This window comes from Amblyomma americanum, chromosome 2, assembly GCF_052857255.1.
Source record: "Amblyomma americanum isolate KBUSLIRL-KWMA chromosome 2, ASM5285725v1, whole genome shotgun sequence".
NCBI classification, from domain to species: domain Eukaryota; kingdom Metazoa; phylum Arthropoda; class Arachnida; order Ixodida; family Ixodidae; genus Amblyomma; species Amblyomma americanum.
Genome location: NC_135498.1, coordinates 21,999,882 through 22,018,725, shown reverse-complemented (window position 1 = coordinate 22,018,725; position 18,844 = coordinate 21,999,882). Strand labels below are relative to the sequence as shown.

The following is an 18,844-nucleotide window of genomic DNA, read 5'->3' as shown; positions in this document are numbered from 1 at the left end:
CAGTGAAACTTTCATTAGCTGACCAAAGAACCGCATGGCCGTAGAACAACGATACACCGCAACTATTCTTGTGGGCCTTATTCAAGGGCAGCCCATTGTTCCGCACGTGCATGCTTGTTGTGGATATCAGCGTTCACAAACACCGACAGTGTTTTTTGCTGTCCTAGGTTTGGCTTGGTTTAAGGGGGTTTAACGTCCCAAAGCGAACCAGGCTATGAGAGACGCCGTAGTTAAGGGCTCCGGAAATTTCGACCACCTGGGGTTCTTTAGCGTGCACTGACGTCGCACTGTACACAGGCCTCTAGAATTTCGCCTCCATCGAAATTCGACCGCCCCGGCCGGAATCGAACTTTCGGGCCAGCAGCCGAGCGCCATAACCACTCAGCCACAGCTGTGGCTAGTGCTGTCCTAGAGATGCCCAAATGGCACACAAGTTTGCTGCTATCAAGGGCAATCCCAAGCACTGATTTTTCTAATTCTTCTTTCTTATTTTATTTATTTCGTTCCCAGCAGACTGCCATTTTTTTTCTTAATTTACGGTGCACGAAGTGCATGCAATCTTTAAAATGTCATATTTACTTTTTTATTTGTTTTTATTAACCTTGAGCAGTGCACAAGTCTGCTCTCCCGTTGCCTTTCATTCCGACATGACTGAGGGCCCAGCGGAGTTATATTTTTTGTCCTGGATCTGTGGCTGTTACGTTGTGTATGATGTCACCAAGTAGCGTAGTGATTGCATTTCTAGAGTTAAGAGCTGTAAGTACGCTTAGGGAGTCTGTGTAAATAATACTGTTTGTGAGGTTCTCTCTCGTGTACTATTTTCTCTACGGCCCCACAGACGGCGCAACGTTCGGCAGTGAAGCCAGATGCTCACTACGGAAGTCTTACGGTTCCTTATCAAATCCCTCGTAACACTACGCTTCCAAAGTAAACGTGTGTTTTTGAATCATCAGTATCATCAAGCCAATCCATTTTCTCTCGAGTGCAAGAAATTAATGTATTCCTTATGTCGTTGCGGAGCTAATGTGTCCAGTACGCCGAGATTCTCGCACATCTCTTCAAATCGCAAGACCAGTGGCCTGGTTGCTTGAGGTTTGCTGTTGAATATAAATTTAGAAGTGCAGTTCGTTACTACTGAATAGCATACGTGTTTTGACAAAGAAATCACAATAAGGAGCTTTAAGGAACAGCGAAGTAAATAGCACACTACACTTTGAAAAGCCAATTTTACGTGCCCCGCCGCGGTGGCTCAGTGGTTAGTGCGCTCGACTACTGATCCGGAGTTCCCGGGTTCGAACCCGACCGCGGCGGCTGCGTTTTTATGGAGGAAAAACGCTAAGGCAGCCCGTGTGCTGTGCGATGTCAGTGCACGTTAAAGATCCCCAGGTGGTCGAAATTATTCCGGAGCCCTCCACTACGGCACCTATTCTTCCTTTCTTCTTTCACTTCCTCCTGTATCCCTTCCCTTACGGCGCGGTTCAGGTGTCCAAAGATATATGAGACAGATACTGCGCCATTTCCTTCCCCCACCCCCCCCCCCAAAAAAAAACAATTATTATTACGTGAATAGAAGTCTTGCACACACCATCAACGTTTCAAAGAAGTGACACTCTGCCGTATTTGTATAGGGCAAACACACCTTGCATATAACTACAAACTGACAAAACATGACAAGCCACTGCGTGAATCGCGTGGAGATGAGCTAACAGCAAACTGTGTTTTAATTTCGTGCAGGAAACTGGAAGCACGAAGCAAAAACATTTGCTGTGTTCTAAAATGACCACACACCATTCCACAGACATTGCTGCTAGGTGAAAATGGTCTTGTAGATGTGTCCTGTATTTCTAGGTTTTAAAAAGAAGCAACATGCAGAAACATGCTGTAAGGAAAAGGGGGGTGGGAAGGCTCGTGAACTTGTCACTGAACCGCAACGAAACCCCTATAGTTTCCAGCTCAATATTTCTCAATTATGATAGACGAAAAAAATAACAAAAGCATGAAGATAAGGTTCAATGCGGTTTGATACCGATAGGGTCACCTGTTCTTAATAATAATAATAATTTGTTTTTTTTGGGGAAAGGAAATGGCGCAGTATCTGTCTCATATATTTTTGGACACCTGAACCGCGCCGTAAGGGAAGGGATAAAGGAGGGAGTGAAAGAAGAAAGGAAGAATAGGTGCCGTAGTGGAGGGCTCCGGCATAATTTCGACCACCTGGGGATCTTTAACGTGCGCTGACATCGCACAGCACATGGGCGCCCTCAGCGTTTTTCCTCCAAAAAAAACGCAAGCCGCCGCGGTCGGGTTCGAACCCGGGAACTCCGGATCAGTAGTCGAGCGCCCTAACCACTGAGCCACCGCGGCTTACAACCGCATTTCGCGTGATGGCAGATCAAGAATGGTATTAGTATTAGTAAGAGGTGGCAGAATGGACAAGGGTCATATTTGATTCGTTAAAGTTGTATTGGCATTTAAGTAGCGGAAAAAGATACGCTCTTTTCAAATATCCGATTGATCGTTGGGGAAAGGGCGAGTACTTTAACTGTTAGCACAAACAATGAGAAACAATGAAAGTGCATTTCGCGGAGGTATAAGGATGCCAGTGGACGACAAAGACCTACTTGCCCGTGACATCGACCGGGTAAAAATCGACCGGGAGGGAGCTAAAGTAACGATTTTTACCGCCTCGTTCTCCTCGCGAGCAGCTGCGTATCAACCAGTCACGAAAGTTTCACGCTTCGAAAAGTATAGAGAGATCATTAGAGAAAAGAAGGGAGGCGAAGTATAGATTAACTAGGTGCACGATAATTTATAGCTCGTGGCACAATGAGCGCGGGTGCCCTGCTTCGATCGGCGCACGGCGGGTCACAGAACGCGTGAGACCCCCCTCCCGGTCACGTGAGAAGACAAATGAAGTGTCGCTTGAAATGAATGTCGCAAGCCTGTTCGGACCAGTCAGAAGCACGTGGCAGCCTGGAAGGGTAGGACTAGGTCAGCCAACACGTCAAACGGCAATCCAGGACACGTCCACCCTATAAGTGTTCCTGTATATATATAGGAACACTAGTCCACCCGATACTCCCCTCTCGGAACAGAGGTGGGGACTGTGCTTTGACTGCCTGCGAAGATTATGACTTTGCTACAACCGCTGGTCCATGGGCCCGTGAGCATTTATTCATCGCATGCTATGGAGGGTTTAAAAACGCAACTCCGGGTCTTTTTCGAGATCTACGTATTCTAATGAAACATTTACTGTATATTTTCCTCTGTGTCCTGATCCTTTCCACCAGATTTGGGAGCTGTGAAGCCATTAGTTCGCGCGCAAATCGATTTCAAAGTTTTCCGCTTTCCCGGCCTCAGTTCAGGCGATTTCTGCAGGCCACACTGCGTTTGCGACGTCACCAACATTAATCGTACGTTATTAGCCACTCCCCGCATGAACAATAGGTTACAAGGACTGTATTAGGTCGTATTACGTATGTTGTGAACTGAGCCGTAATTTCCAGTCGCCATTTCAGCCATTCAACGCGCGCACGAGTGTTTTCGGAATACTGTATGTGACGTCATCTCTGCGTCAACCACAGCATCATCTCTGGCCATGAGCAGAGTGTCGGTTTCGGTTTGGTGTTTTTGCTCCTTTAAAATAGTTCTACTTTGTATTTAAAAAAAAAACGGTTTGTTATGCCGGAGACATGGGTCTCCATCGAATGTGATGCGATCAATATCTCAAAACGCTGGAAAAACTTCCGGAGTTGCCCTTTAGCGTCCCGAAGTGACACGTGTGCTATGAGCCTATGAGGGACACCTTAGTGAAGAGCTGATTTTTGTTTTGACCGCCTGGGGTTTTTCAGTGCCCTGATATTGCACAGTATGCTAGGGTACATCACTAGTGCCGTTGTTTGCGTGACCTTCCGATTATTAGACAGTTTTAGAGTAGCCGGACAGCGTACGGCAAATACCGTGACGCGTTGCCGTTGCTACCGTTGCCAGGCTTGTCTAGCCACATTTGACGGGCGGTTGCAGTTGCCGTAGTTGCCGTGTTTACCGCACGGTGGGGCTAAAACTCTCTGTTTGTAACGTGCCTCAACGTGAACCCTATTTCCTTCACACGTGAATGCGTCATTGCGATGTAGGATGGCATAAAAGCGAATAATGAACGAAACGAAAGCTATAACTTTTTGTTTCAGAGCTTCATAGTCGCAAGAGTCAGTCTTGGTCCGATGGTTTAGCCCCGGACGACATTACCGGTATGTACATCAATTAACTATACGGTAACATGAGCGGAGGGCATTTGGGTATACTCGACCATCTTGTGTACTGAGATTTCGCTGCACATTATAGAACCCCAGTTCTTCCTAGCGAATTAACTTTGACTTGTGACCTCTTGGTAAACTAGGTGAAAATAAAAAAAAATACCATGAGGCTCGTGGCACACGACATAATGAAACGCATGCGCAGGGCACGTGACTCCTGAAATTGCACATCAGTTGTACTGTACACTCTAAACAGAAAGGACAGGTTACTCCCTTTTTAATTCCCATATAGGTGTATTCGTGTGTACCCTCTCCCGGTGTTCCGTCCCTACTAGTTTCTTCTTCTTCTTCTTCTTCTTCTTCTTCTTCTTCTTCTTCTTCTTCTTCTTCTTCTTCTTCTTCTTCTTCTTCTTCTTCTTCTTCTTCTTCTTCTTCTTCTTCTTCTTCTTCTTCTTCTTCTTCTTCTTCTTCTTCTTCTTCTTCTTCTTCTTCTTCTTCTTCTTCTTCTTCTTCATTCCTCTTCTTCTTCTTCATTCTTCTTCTTCTTCTTCTGTTGTTTCCAGGAAAAATGAAAAGGAAAGTTCACAGGCCTGCCCACTTGCTCAAGCTGAGCCACAATCGCTACCACGTGCAGAAAGTAGGAGAGTTTAAAGATAGGATAGAAAGATAGGATAGAAAAGGACGCGCGCTATAATGCCCCAGGCCGATCCCGGAGGCAGTGCAATACCGGGCCAACCAGTGGCGGAAGTGAAGGAACCTTCAAACACTCCGCCACATTTCCAAAAATAAGTATAATATGTTGGGTTCAAATGGGACCCGTATCAGATATTCATCTCAATCCACCCCTACTAGTTACGGAATGCAAGCTTGTTTCGACATGCTAGATGACACGGCAGGGAACATCAGAGACTTATAGCGAGGCGTAAGAACTCGCGAACACACCGGCACTGGCTACGGAAACAAGTCGCGCAGAGCTGACTAAGCAATAAGTCATTGCAACAAAGCTTTATGTGACAAAAGCAGAGGGACGTACGCGAAAGAATACGCATTTTCATATAAATACATTCTTTTCTATATATATTTTTACGGACGAGTTCCAAGCCCTTCGAGTACGATCAAGTGAACGGATGCTCAGGTCGACGACGACGTCGCTGTACTATACGTGGCTATGTGAGCAGATTTGTGCCTCAGGTCACCGGCAGTTAGGCTTGCCGAATATTTCTGTCTGCAAACAGTTCCTATAATAATATCTTAACGAGTCCCTGATTGTCCCTATTCTTTACTGCTGAAAACTTGAGAAACGACACTTTAAGAACAGGCAGTGCGGCGACTCAGATGTTTGTAGAGGTGCAGAGAGAAACGTGAGCAAAAAATAAAGACGAATGAAGCTGGAGGGACGTCCGCCACGATGAGCCGACGAGGGGAGATATTAAATGAACAAAAGTGCCATGCTTCAACCGGGAACAAGTTCCTGTCTGGGACGTTCTCACGCGCGCGCGCGCGCGTCTGCTCCTCGAGCATTTGAGCTGTCGTCGGGACAGAGAGTGAGAGGTTCGGGGGAGAGGACAGAAAATAGCTGAGACGAGAGGATTGGAAGAAGGAATAGCCGCATGCATCGAGCAGGAGGGCCTATTAAGGGCCCCCTCTCACCGCCGTAGGCCTTATAATTAGACAGCGACGCGCAATTTTCGGAAACAAGATTGATTTCAATCAGCGACCCTTGGCTACCGCTGCCGCCGCTGCTGCTGCTGCCTTCTGCGAACCGAGCCTGTTCCGAAGTGTACAGGGGGACGCAATTGTGCGTTGCTCCACACGTCGTCGCAGGAGTTTTTTAGCCTGTCTGCTGACTTCAAAGCGAGACAGGTAAAGAAAAAAGGGCCAATACGTAGAAAAAGAAAAAGAGTGATCAAGATGCGGCGCTGGAATAAACGGCGCGGCGTCTGGAGACGTGGGAGGCGGCGAGAAGCGGTCGAAGGATTAGGCGGCCCGCGGAGAAAGATCGCCGAAGACGGAAGGCCTTCCTCTTCCTGGTGTGCTGACGAGGCTGAGCTCTATTATGTGTCTCGCCTGCTGCCTCCTCCTCTCTCAGTGCTGGTCCCTTTTCTTGTCCTTTCTAATTATTTATTTTTCGTGTAGACCGGTGCTTCAACTGTTGCTGATTTTTGCAATGCGCTCTTCCTAGGCCATTTTAAGTTTCCCAAATGGAATTGTAGAGTGTTCACCGTCTCAATAAGCCTGCTTTCATTGATTGTAGCTCTTCAGCCCTCGCAAAATTTTTTTTTTAGATAGTCTATAGATTGTCCATAGACTTCCCCCAGTGCAGGGTAGCCAACCGGAAATCTTTCCGGTTAACATCCCTGCCTTTTCCCTCTCTCTGTATTTCTTTCTCTCTATAGACAAACCCTAGAGAAGAGTCTATACGCTATACAAATATTATGGACAGTCTATAGACAATCATAGATTTACGGCCATACACTTTTAGTAGACTTTTTTCTACAGACAGTCTATAGAATATGAATAGACAAAAATAAATATCTGTAGGAATGCAATAGAATCTATAAAAAGTCTATAGACTGTCTGCAGACCATTTTTATCAGGGAGATGTGAAACCGATGTGTAAAGCGACTGATTTGATGTGTTTGGGACAAAACTGGCCACTGGACTCGAGACCAGAGCCTGTACAGTTCATGGAAGGTAAGACGCATATCTGCTGAAACACATTCTTCAGCACAAGCTAAGTGTGCTTTAGATAGAAGGGCATTGAGTTGATGCGCCGTGGGTGGACTAAGTGAAGAGTGTTCTAATTTACTGCTAGTCGCTCAGCAGTGTTTTCGCAGATTTCCTCAGCTTTACGTAGACCTTGACTCCGGCCGTAGTTTTCACTTTAAACTTGGAATTTTAGTTTCCGGCATTAGCAAGAGAAGGTCAAAGCACGTCACGTGTATCAAGATTGAAAGATCGATGCCAAACCTTCGCATGTGCCGTAGGACAGCGAGTAGTGGACAATTCCAGATCGATTTCGAACACGTGGACCCAAAGTGCACAGAAGTCAAAGTAAAGGAACACTTCTGCATTTCACCAGCCCCGAAACTTGGCAGCCGCTGGCGAGAGTCGATTATATCGGCCAGCGGATCCAAATGTCAAGGTTTGAATGGTGCATCTGATGAGTGTGTTGATGATGATGGGTGATGATGGGTGTTGTGTGTGATGGGTGTTGTCTGATGGCATTTTTTACACGACAAATTCACCAGGTGCCCTTTTGTGTCAGTTTGAACAAAACAAAATTTCGAAAAAGCGAGATTGAGTCAACGAGATAGCAGTAGCACTACGTAAAAGAGATTAACATTCTTGAAGTGCACAAACAACGAAACATTACGACACACGCTTCCCGTTCAGGAAGTGCGCCAATCCTGCTTTCAATGTATAAAGAAGGATTCCACGGATATAATCTTTGAGCGACGGATATATGGCAGCGTTGCGCTCTTGATGTACATATGCGACAGCCTTGCGGTTATCTCTTCATTGCATAAGTACCTTCGCAAATGGTGTTGCTAAGTGAACTGAGGATGTGGTCAGAGAGAGGAAAAAATACATACAAGGCTCGATGTAACGTTAAACACACCGCAAACAACAAGCCCCCATATTTGCAAAGAAAGCTGCTAACCAAAATAGTGTGAAGGCTATCAGATGCAAGGGAAGAATAAATGGAGACCAATAGGTGTAATGTAAGAGAGTCGGGGCCCCTTTCAACATCAGACCACTCTGTAGTCTTGAACTGACCTGCTTTGCTCGTGTAGAAGTTTTTTTTTATATATTGCTACCAAGTTTATACGGTCCGTTATGTGCCCCGTATTGATACGGTAGAGCCAGAACACAACCGAACGATTCGTACTAACTCTTGCATCTTCTTTGCCACGATTCATACAAGTCTTAGCACACACCAGGGCTACAATGAAAAGTGATTGTGAACCCATTACAAAGCAATATATTGGAGCGGGCTGCCTTCAAGAAGTCAACACCGTCGCATTCTTTAGAGACGTCCTCTACAAAAGGGCGCTGACGCATCGCTGACTCGCCGAAACGTTTGAAATACGACAGCATACATTTTTTTTGCCTTTTTATGAACTTTCAGTGCAAGTAAATTGCCGTTACTCATGACGATGGGTCGACGTAGTCCTCTGCATTTGTTTGTTCTTTTCGTTGCCGCCAATCTGAACCAAATTTATGGAGCGAATGCCCCACCGGCAGCAGGGATAACAATAAATAAAGAACACAGCTAGCTCGAACGCCAGCAACCTGCTCCCTCTCTTTCTCCGACGGCCTGGCAACTTCTGTTTTCCTTCATCGGAAGCGCCACGGCCGTGGAAGGGAGAGCAGCTCACGTCTGAAAGGATAGGGTTTCCAACCCGGCGCCGAATTAGGTTGCGCCCCAACCGGCTGTCAGCTGCAAGAAACGCAGATAAAGTACTGAGAAACAAAGGCAAAAACTCGAGGGTGAAATACAAGCGAGCGAAAGAATTGTAGAGCGGGGCAACGCTCCCCGAGCAGAAGCGCGAGCGAAGAAAACAGCAACAGCCGCCCGCGGCAGCAAGAAAAGAAAAAAAAAATGTGTACGCTCAGATACGTCGGTATAGCACAAAACTGCAGCGCCGGGCTGCAGGCAACTTGCGGCATCGAGTAACAGCGGCTGCTATACGAGTTTCCCTCCGGGCTCCACACGTGGCTCGGACCCATTGCTCGCAGAGGAGGGTGGAGAAAAGAGGCCCCAGAAACAAACCGAGGAGCCCAACAAGCCGAGCAGCCCGTCGGGCAGGTTGGAACGCCAAGCGTCGGACGAACGTGTCCGCGGTTGCTGGTTGCTGCTGCCGCCCGTAACCTATGATAATGGCGGACCGATAGAGACGTGACCGCAATGCCTTCCGGCGTTTGAACGAATCTCTCTCCCTCTTCCCTCCCCCTTCTCTCCCTCTCTCTCTGACTTCCTCCTTCACTTCTGTCCCTTTGTTCGCTCCTTTTTCACGACTGCGCGTCGCTATGGGGCTGCCCATATAATACGCAGACTACACCGCAGCTTGGCAGGCGGCGTCAAGTACGGCAAACGGCAACTGCAGGCATAGTAGAGAATTTCTTGTGTTTATTCTTTTTTGACGGTTTTTGTTGTGTGGTCCCAAGTCTTTTCGCGTTGAAGGAAGGCGCGTATATGTGTGTCATTTCGGAGTTTTGTTTTGTTCACGTTGGATGTCCTGCACGTCTCCGACGGCTTGTGCAGGTTGCCGATATCCCGGGGACACACTTACGTACATTCGACGACGAATCAAAGCCGACGCTTATGGGACGGTGACAAAAAGCGGATGAAGAAACAACCGCGCCCGGGCAGAAAAGAAAATGGCTTCCAAGTTGTACTCCTTTTTTTTCTTTCGAGCGACGTTGGTTCGTTGCATGCTCACTACTCTTTCTTGTCATCTCGCCACGGATTGCAGGGAATGCAATTTTGGTCTTCGGTGTTATTCCTCTTCCGTAGACGGTTTCCTTCAGCGGGTTGTAAGCCAGGCAGGAGCCTTGACGTGGTTTTCATTGTGGTCACGTTCGAATCTCCAAGCTCCCGCAGCGGCAGACAGGTGCAGGGTCTGGTTGTCTCAAAGGCGCTGTTTCCCAGCTCCGTTTTTCGACGTGAATAGGCGCTCTTGACGCGCGTAGACTATTGGGAGTTATTGCTTGCGAAAACTGCTGAGTTAGATATAGTTAAGTGTTGAGTGAAGGATTAACCATTGACAGGTTTGTACGGCAGAGAAAACACATTGGTGACCTTCGCGAAGTTTGATTTAGAAGCGATGACATGGAGACAGCGATATATAAAAAAAGAAAGAACTTCGAGAAAATTGTGAGATATCTGGGCAGAATGATGTCGAACGAAATGCACGCTGAACTGTGGACGGATGTAGAATGTACTGAAGAACATTCAGAAGCCGCTTGAACATACGGAATCAGTCTAGTCGAGGGTTTGACGGCATACCGTCTGGTCAGGAATCGGAGCCGTAGTGCTCCCGAAACGTCTTTTCATCTTTTGACTTTGGCCAGTGACCAGCAATCTGCATCAACGGAATCAGTCTCCATGCCTGCCGGAATAATGGGTGAGTGGTAATATAAAAAAATAGCGACAAGTGATAACATTATGCCTGACTATTTTAACGCTCTTCTACGAGATACTCACGTCATTTTCTTACGGGCTACATGGAATACATGTTTTCTCGGAGTGGAGGCACGTATAGATGAATAATGTGCTCGAATAACATGGAGAACGGAATTTATCTTGCGGATGAGAATCACAGTAGTGCATGAAATAATCACCACTGGCGCTAAGATTCATTCATTCATTCATTCATTCATTCATTCATTCATTCATTCATTCATTCATTCATTCATTCATTCATTCATTCATTCATTCAATTTGTTACGCGATGGAGCAGACGCCTGTTGCCGACCTCTCCTCAACTTCAGGTGCCCAGTGACCTTAAGGGAAAACACGCGAGCGCGTTTAAAAGAAACATATAAAAGTTTTTTTTTTTTTCCGGGCAGGACGCAGAGGAACTTAAAAAGAAGCCGAACAAGAGGATTAGCAAGTGATCGCGCCTCTGGACAACTTTCGAAGGGGCACGGCGGAGAGGCGGAATATTTTGCGCACCAAACGACAGTGATTAAGCATGACTTCGCTGACAAATAAGGGATTACGCTACGCGTCAAAGCTGGTATATATATGGTATGTGCGCGCGCTCAAGATTCTCCGCTCTCAGGAGGCAGTTATTAAGAGCTTCGTGCCCAGCTCCGTTATCGCCGCTGCAATCAAGCATTCTACAGTATTGGCTCAAGTCTCCTCCTGCCTTCTCCCCTCCTCACCGAGAAATAAAAATAAATAAAAAAGAAAAATTTTGTCCCCTACAAACGACTGCGCTGATGAATGCAGACGTTGCTGTGCGCCTGACATCGAGAGGTTCGCGTCGAATATCACTTTGGTATACGGGGCTACCGCGAGAGGCCAGTTATTAATTCTTCCACTCGACCTAATGTATTCACAACTACCCTACAATTACCATTCATTCGCGGGATGCGGCGCATGCAAAAAGCAAATATAAAGAAAGAAGCAGAAGACCAAAGCCCCCGCGGCAGGTTTTCGGCAACTTGTCGCACTGAAGCAAACAGAAGTTTTTCGCTCGCAGGTTAAAAAATATAACACCAGATGTCGCGGTGAAAGAGTAAACACCCAGGTATACAGGCTTGTGTGAAGCTCTTGCTTTTGACTGCTTCGCTTTGGTAAGGACGCCAACCGTCCCTTGCTTGCTCTTCTTCACCTTTGCGGAGAAGAAATAGGGCGGGGCTTGAAGGAACATACATCATGCGCATAATTTGTCACGATCACGAGTCTGGCAAAAAAAAAAAAAGAAAGCACAAAGAGGCGTGCAAGAAATATACGCTCGCACGCACGCAGCGTCATCCGTGGTCTAACCGCTAGAACGGCTTAATTGTACGTTGCGCTGTGTTCTTTGTTAATGATGCTCAAAAACAAAACGTGTTTGGCGATGATTTAATGTAGTCCGCTTCCCTTTCCCCCAAGCATGTCGTGGAGGCATGATTACCGCACAGTTGCGAGCGCACGGGCCTCTGCAGTGCCGCGAAGATTGAGGCGTCTTCCGCCAGGCGTGTGCAGTGCGTGGTTCTATCTTTCCCTTTCCCATTCTGTGCTTGCTCTGCAATAGCCGTAAACAGCCTAGAAGGGACACGGAGGAAGGCCGAGCGCTTGAATAATGCTGCCATATACTGATCAGGCATGAGCAACGATCGCTTAGCGCCTATAGACTCATACAAGTAAACACAAAAGCGGCTTCTCCTCGTCAAAAGATCCCTTTCCAGCCAATGGCGTCGGCCGATTCTCATGAACCTGGTATTGAGTTGCGCGACAATCCAAGCAGTGGCGTGACAATGAAGGAAGGGCAGGCTATACCCGACAATGCAGGGAGCGGACTATATCCTTTCATGTGCCACTCCCTGCATTATCACGCAACAGGCTCATGCGAATTGGCCGATGCCATTGGCTGGAAGGGGGTTGGCCCTTTGACAGGGAAAAGCCGCTTTTTTCTTGACTTGTATCCGACTATAGTACATATGTGACTTGCCGCCAGGACGAGAGAGGATTGATGTTTGCAGGTTTACGTTAGGTGCATTTCAGCTCGATCATTACCCTGTTGGAAAGTAACTGGCAATGTACTGCCAAAAACGGTTTACTGAAATAAACTTTGTTGTGGAACGTCCTTAAGCTGTAAGGAAGATGGCTGAGCCAGTTAGTTCATGACTAGGGGTTGTAATTTTCGTTTTAAACCGAAAAAAGAAACAATAAAAGAATGCTGAACACAATTTTCTAAATTTGGTTCAAACTGAACCAGGTCAGCATCCTTGACATGCACGCCAGAGCTAGCTGCTTGTGAAGTAGGTGTACCACTTATTCAGAGGAGAAATTTAATAAAGTACTGAGGTCAGGTGAATGGTAAGAGGGTGGTACCATCGGATTAGCGCAGTTCTGTGCTTTGAGTTATTGCTCCGCTACCTTACACGCCTCTGCAGACCGGGAGGCACCGCCTCCTTGCTGTCTGCTAGCGAAGCGCTGTTCGTTCGCTGGCATCACGCAGTTAGGGCAGTTACTTGTTAAAGTAGGTTTCTCCACTGTATGTATGCGTACACTGACGCGGAACCAGGCATAAGCGCCGCAAAAACGTGCCATGGTCTGGCTATCTCAAATGCTCAGCGGAAGTACCATTGCTGCCCTCAACACGACGACCACGTAATGCCTCGTCATCTCTCAAAACCGAGCGCAGCAACCCAAAAATAATATGAAAACCTAGTTTTCAGAAGTAAAATTTCACATGCTAACAAAAAAGGACGATAATTTTAAGTGAATTTCAACAGCGCAGGAAAGTAACGTTATATAATTCAGTAATATCCGCCCGCAGAAAAAATATTCGTGGAAAAACAAACAAACGAAAACTGCGTTCTGAAGCAAACACCGAAAAAAGTACGCCCAATTTTAAAAAATAAAAGCCGATAACTCCAACTCCTATTCATGACTAACACAATCAAACACAGAACGAAATAAAAAAAAAGCAAGTACAGGCACAGCGCTTGCGTCTGTCGATACTTTCTTGTTCCGCCTTTCGCGCCGTTTCCACTGTACTAGTCCTTAGGCTTCTTGATTACTGTACTATGCTAAATGTCAATTTAAGAGAAACAAGACGTAAAGGCAAATGTATCGTCCGTTACACTGTTTACCCAATGTCTCGTCTTGAAGCACTACAGTCTATGACTCCATTTCTGATTATAAACCGAAAAAGTTGGCTCTTTTATACTAAAGTCCAATTTATAGGCCACAATGCGACGCGCAAACAAGAAAGAAAAAAACTTTGCAGGGAGACTGAGTAAGGGATAAGAAAAAATTGGTCACCTTTCCTGTGGTCCCAGAAATGACGTGATGTGGTTTCCACTGTTCTATACATTTGCGGAAAGAAAAAAAAAGGGAAGTTATTGGCCTGAGCTACTGTTTGTATTCCATACCACAGTATCATTACTCGTAATTTGATACTTTCTCAACTAATACTTACTTACGTTGCATGGCAACCTACTTGCGCAAGTGTAGAACAGCCGCGAAGAGGAAATGAAGATTTTAAATCATCCGAATACGAAGTGGTCTTAACTGAAACTAGATTTGCTTTCCTTGTTCTTATCCTTAGCCTGTTACCCACATGCACTGGCTCAGAGCTTTGGGTTCTCACCTACTGAGCACAATGCTGCGGGATTTAATCCCGACCACGCGGCCGAAACTTGGTCAAGATGCGTGTTAAGGCGATCAAGGAATGGGCAAAATACATACAGATGGAGGTTACAGGGTCAAGCCTTAAATGGGGATACCTCGTGTTCATAAAAAATAAAATTATTCTGATATCGATAGCAGGCAGCCTTGTAATAAAAATAGACGTATAAAAAGCAGATGAAATACAGAAACGCCTATGTGAGGTGTCGGGTATGTAATAGAGACTCAAGTTTTTGAAATTAATATGGAGCCGTGAGATATATACTCTCCTGTATAGTCATGGCGAACATGCAGCGTATACGGACATTTTGACAAACCTGACACACTATACCGCACCGTAACATACCGTCTTCACCTAGTTAAGGAGATGCAGTGGTTGCAATGGTCAGATACATCTGACCAACAACTGGAGGCGGAGCTCTAAGCGCGTAAAAAGAGTATCTGCTTATCAATCGATACACAGACAGCGCAAAACGTAGTACGACAAAGGGAAGTAACAAGCACTGAAGCCAGTAGTGTTCATCGCTTCCTTCTTAAGTCCTGCGCTTTTAACTGTTTTTCGGTTTATAAATACTTACCAAGATAGCCTGAAGCCGCCATATGCGCTTTCTTAGCCCATCTGCTTTGGTTTAAATTGCGGAGTGTCGCAGAATTTGCGAGCAGGAGGAGACACAGACTGACAAGTGGAGATGACAGCCCACTTCTGGTCAGTGCAGCTTGCTTTAGTTCGAAGAGAAGACTGCAATATAGGCGTGCCCCTCAGAACTTCCAGCCAGGTCGATATACGCGGGAGGAGCATCAAGAAGCGAAAGAACCGAGGAGGACCCTCCTGCACCATGACCAGACATAACCTCGACAATACGTGTAGCCCTCCCCACTTCCTCTTCCATGTAGATTTTCTTTTCTTTTCTTACATTACGTCATGTCTAAAGAGGTGATACTTGAAAACCAAGCTTATGGTCGCAGAATTCAGGCAGAAGCTCAGCATAAGTGACAGTAACGCGTGCAGGTTCGTTACACCCGAGGGAAGCTTCGAAATTCTCTCCACACTGGGTACACTGAGAGAAAAAAAGAGAGATAAAACTGGGGAACGCATCATAAAGGAGGAGGTAGAAAAAGGTACAAGGGACCGGGGCTGAACTGGGGAAGCAAACAGTTCTGGACAGGACCGGGAGCGGGAAGGAGGGGGGAAAAACCCGCAGCGTGGGGCGCTCATCACCGAGACGTTATTGGATTGTCTCGAACGGGCGGCCAATTCGCCCAATTCGCCTTTGATCGGTCGTTCGTTCGCTGCTCGTGCGCGCGTTGGATGTGGGGAGTTGGGGGAAAGGACGGTGGCTGTGTGGGCGAGCGTGCGTATGCCGCACGTCTTGCTTGTTCCCCGCCGACAGCCATCCCTGCTGGCTTTCCCTTCGGCAAACTGCCATTCTTCGCCCGTGGTGACGCGGCACGGCACAGACTTCGGCCCACCGGGACTCGCAGTTCCGTGCGGGTAAACCGCAGAAATACGAGGAAATGCGGGCCTCGGGAAAAGAAAGCCAGGAAGAAGGACCTCGGGATCTCGAGAAGGGAATACCCAATAGGAGGAATAAGGGACTTACGGGGAATGGGGAAGGTACCGGAGGAGAAGAAGGCAAGGATGTCGACAGTGCTGCAGCTCGTCTCGGGGCAAATGTTTGAGTTCAGAACCGGAAGCCAAGTCCTGGGGATCCATGACAGATTCGTTAGTGCATCCTTACGCACCTCTGTACCCATCATGTTGGCCAGGGAGCGACACTCGAGGGCTGATGCACCTCCTCTTCTCAGACGTTAGTGCTAGTGGCCTATTGAGAACCATGATGACGACTGAACCGCCTGAACCGTAGAATCGTGTTGGAGCAGTGCGAAAAATCTAGCGAGTAATTTCTTTCAAGATAACACGCTAACCGAGTGTCCATTATGTATGGTGCCCTAAGAATTCTGGGATAACACTACTGCTAAACTTGAAGAAAGTGTATAGCCCCTTGTTTTGTTTGAGTACAGTGGTAAAGTAACACACTAGGGTGGGAGAGGAACCTGTGAGTGAGCGCTTGTGTCGCTGTATAGGCTAATTGAGGCTTTTTGTTCCTTCTGATGCCTAACTTCTCAGCGAGCGTACCATTTGCAGCGTTCATCCAATCTGCCCGTCTTGTCCGCTCTTTCCCATTCTAAGACAAGGGAGGCTAAGACAGGTCTTGTTACTGCGTGGCGGCGAAGCACATCGTTTGCCATCAGCTCTCCCATTCCCTCTAGAAACATTCGTCACACCAGAGTCCTTCAGTAGTCCTATTGATGGATTCTGCTTTTAAGGACTCTGCTCACACTATGGTGCGGCCACCCCAAGAACATTTGTCGTTTTTTTGTGGTCACTTTTATGCTACATTTAGAATTGGCTCACAATAATGAACATCTCATTTTAGGACAAGCGAAGAACGACGCTTCCGTATAAAAATACAGAGGCAATGCGATTGCTCATAAGTCATAACGGGCCAACTTCTGAAAATTGTGAAAGATTTTACCCCTCTCTCTTCTTTCGCTCTCTCCTGTTACTGGTTCAAGCCTTCGAGAGCACAACAATGTCCCATAACAGTAAGTGAAACACGAATTTGACAAGATGGACGCTATGAAGCTTTCCTTTCAAGGAAGCCGCATTTACTTTTTTTTTGTTACTTATGAATCGAGGTTTGTTCTATTAAGCACTGTTCTGCGACACATATTGTACTTGATCAAGACTGGTCATCCGCGAGCCAGCGAATAAAGCGTGCTTTTCAAAAAAGGGCGGTATCGTTTTACACTACAGCGTTTGTTCTAAAATTGAGGAAGTTCATCATCTTCTTCACTAAGACACAATACAGCCAAGAGTACAGACCACGATGGTTTCAAATTATCGGGTATCTAACGAACTCCCCACTGCCTGCCGTATTCCTCAGCGCGAACATTTGTGTCCAGTCCTTTAATTTCAAGCTGTTATGAAGCCACGCGTGAGCGATTCTGGACGCAAATGCATTTATAGTCGCGTCCCGCTGATGTCGGCATGTACACGGTTGCCCCAACCGCTTCGCATAATCCATTCTCGACACCAACTTCGTCGCGTGCCGGCAAAACAACACGCCAGTGGCGCGGCTCTGGGCGGCAGCCAAGGCAGTTACCAGCGTAGAGTAATACCCCCGACGACGTTGCCAGAAAGACTCTGCATATATATTCGCGCGCCACAGGGGTCGCCGCCGAAACCACTGCGCGGGGCAGACGCAGTGAATTTTGAGCGACAGTGCGACGGGGTGGTATATATACACTGCGAATTCGCGGGTCCCCCAAAGCAAGGACGGAACAGTACGGGAGGTGCAAGAAATCCCCCGACCGGCAGCCAGACGCGGCGACGAAGATAGACGAGGAAGGCCGGTCGCTCATTAATATTAGTTGGACGCAAAGCTCGCCACCACGCGACGAATGCGTGTGCGCGCGACGTTGATCTCCTACTCCGCCCGCGAGGCTGCAGCTGAAGGCGAAGCCTGGAAGAAAGGAGGGGGGGGGGGGTGGGGGGGGGGGGGGTAAGCCGAAGCATCGCGGGAGGCTGCTTCGCGTTCCGCGCTGCCGACAGACGCGTGCATTAGGTTGACATACGACGCCCCAAATGTCACGTGATTCGAGGCCCTTGGCCTAGCATTCGGGGTGCTCCCTCTCCCCATCGCACTGTGAAAGTCCATCTCGGCCGGGCGGACCCAGGCGCGGGCGAAATACCAAACAGCGCGAGTTGGGTTAATTGCTTTCTTTTGACCCCCCCCCCCCCCCCCCCCTTTCTCTCGACCCTGTGGGATGAGCCCGGTTCCCCCGAGTCGTTTCGAGGGGAATTGCGCAGAGATGCTTCCCTGCAATTCGTCCTGGGATCCGTTTCTTGCTGGCGCGAACTCTCACGCAGTTGCTCTGGGTTTTTCGGCCCATGTTTCTTCACGTTGGCATCCTTCTATAATTTGTTCGCATACGAGCGAATATATACACATCTGGCGTAACAGGTACAACCAAGGACAGACCAGGGGCGTAATGAACGGACGCTTAGACGGAGCTTGGCTACGCTCAGGGAAGGTCACACAGTCAGGGACACTATCTGGCGTGTTCAAATTAGGACGGCCCCTTCGGGATCTTCCAAACATGCACGTGACACCCTTGCGTCCGTTTCACCTTTCTGTCCTGCATTATTTGGGAAAATTTTGATTCTGCACTGTAGGCACTGTGTCATTGCCGCCACTGCTGTGTCCTAATAAGAAGCTGCGGCAGATTCTTCTAGCAACGCGACTCACTGCTCGTTTATTCAAAGTTGCGTATATATGAGACAGATACTGCGCCATTTCCTTTCCCCAGAAAACCAATTATATAATTATAATTATAATAAAGGTCGCGTCTATGTGGTAAGTTACTTCACCCTTTAGTTCGCAGCTGGACCTCAAAGGCCTGGCACATTGAAGGGGCGTATACGTAAACATTGCCGGCTTATTCCCCTGCGCTAAGAAAAAAACAAGTAATTATAGGTGGGCAAAAGACAGCGTTCTTGTGGCAACTGCGTCTTCAGCCTCGAAGTACGACACAAGGCAAAATGGCGCGCACCGCAGACTTTGCGCGGCAGCTCTGCTACAGGGACCGAAGCTTCCAATGCGGCGCGCACCTCATAAATCGCGATGGGCGCTCGGCGTCCGAATACCTAAACTTGCTTGGTTTCTCAGCCTCC

The 18,844-nt window shown here is 47.5% G+C and overlaps 1 pseudogene; it reads right to left on the bottom strand.

The window, feature by feature from the left end:
• Nucleotides 1–4,953: 4,953 nt before the first annotated feature.
• On the bottom strand, nt 4,954–5,051 carry LOC144122323 (U2 spliceosomal RNA; annotated as a pseudogene).
• Between the last annotated feature and the right edge of the window lie 13,793 nt (nt 5,052–18,844).